Source organism: Triticum dicoccoides, chromosome 6A (genome assembly GCF_002162155.2).
Source record: "Triticum dicoccoides isolate Atlit2015 ecotype Zavitan chromosome 6A, WEW_v2.0, whole genome shotgun sequence".
NCBI lineage: Eukaryota > Viridiplantae > Streptophyta > Magnoliopsida > Poales > Poaceae > Triticum > Triticum dicoccoides.
The window spans coordinates 142,599,561-142,601,527 of NC_041390.1; positions in this window are offsets into that span (position 1 = coordinate 142,599,561).

The following is a 1,967-nucleotide window of genomic DNA, read 5'->3' on the forward strand; positions in this document are numbered from 1 at the left end:
GACTATTCAAGGTTATGACTCTGAAGTCCATAAGATTAAACGCCATCTAGCAAAAGGAAAGCCCTCATTCTTCACTATCGCCGACGATGGCGCCTTTTACTTCAAAGGTCGCCTAGTGGTACCATGTTTTAAGAAAAACCTGGATAAGACTAAAAGGGTTATGCAAGAAGCCCATCATACACCTCTGTCCAGCCATCCTGGTAGTACAAAGATGTACCAGGATATTCGTCAAAGATTCTGGTGGTCTAATATGAAGCAAGACATTGCTCGTTATGTTGCTGAGTGTGACATTTGCCGCCGTATCAAAGCAGAGCATCAAAGGCCTGCAGGAACTCTGCAACCTATCTCTATTCCTGAATGGAAATGGGACCATGTTGAAATGGACTTCGTCACTGGATTTCCCGAATCGCAGAAAGGTAATGATGCTATTCTTGTCGTCATTGACCGGCTTTCCAAAGTTGCCCATTTTCTGGCGGTCAAAGAGACAATCACTGCTAGTCAGCTTGCAACTCTCTACATGTCCAGAATTGTTTCGCTTCACGGTATTCCACTTATTATCAGTTCAGACCGTGGCAGCTTATTCACCTCAAGATTTTGGGCGAGTTTCCAAGAAGCTATGGGAACGCACCTGTCGTTCAGTACTATGTTTCATCCTCAGTCGCAAGGACAGGTTGAACATGTCAACCAAGTTCTCGAAGACATGCTTAGAGCTTGTGTAATTTCCTTCGGCAAGAAATGGGAGGAATCTCTTCCATATGCCGAGTTCTCTTATAATAATAGCTATCAAGCTAGTCTGAAGATGTCCCCCTTCGAAGTGCTATATGGACGAAAGTGTCGAACCCCTCTGAACTGGTCAGAAACTAGGGAACGTCCACTCTTCGGTCCGGATATTATCCAACAGGCCGAAGAACAAGTTCACATTATTCGCGAGAATCTCAAGACTGCTCAGTCACGTCAGAAAAGTCAGTATGACCGTCATCACCAAGACATGGTCTATCAACCTGGCGAAAAGGCTTATCTTCGAGTTACACCAATGAAGGGTGCTCACCGCTTCGGGATCAAGGGCAAGCTAGCTCCTCACTATATCGGTCCCTTCACTATTCTCGAAAGGCGTGGAAAAGTGGCATATCAACTGGAGCTTCCGCTGAACCTTTCTCAGGTTCACGATGTGTTCCACGTGTCACAGCTCCACCGTTGCTTCAAGGATCCAATCCGAGCAGTGGATCATGAAGTGCTCGAATTGCAATAGGACCTCTCCTATAAAGAGCATCCGGTCCGCATTCTCGACCAAGCTGAACGCCGCACACGTCAGAAGGCGATCAAGTTCCTCAAAGTCCAGTGGTCGAATCACTCTGAAGAAGAAGCCACTTAGGAACGCGAGGACCGCCTGAGAGATGAATACCCCGCACTATTTCCTTCTACCTCCTAAATCTCGGGACGAGATTTTTTTGTAGTGGAGGAGATTTGTAACGCCCGGATAATCATGCTACAGTAATCTCACGATAATGGTGCCACGTCACCTCTGTCGCTGTAGTTAATCTCGGGTTAATTCGAAACCGTTTCAAATCTAAATTCTAAACAAGTCAAACGACAAAAGTTTTCAAAACATTAAACAAAAATGTTCGGTTGGTGCATAATATCACATAGTTAATTATGGTGAAGAAAACACATGTTTAGAAAATGCATAAATGTCTTAAATTGAATTAAAACAGAAAAGGAAAAAGGGAAATAAAAAAATAAAAACAGAAAACTAACAAAAGAAAAAAGGAAACACCCCCCCACTGGGCTTCGGCCCAACAGGCCATTGGGCCACCCACCTGGCCGGCCCACTCCCTCTCCCCATAACCCCCCACTCCCCCCAGTCAACCCACCGACACTCCCCCCACTCCCCAAAAATATCTCCCCCTCTCCCCCGATTGGATCGGGATCGAGGAAGGGGGCACTCGTCGCCCGCCGCCGCCAGGATC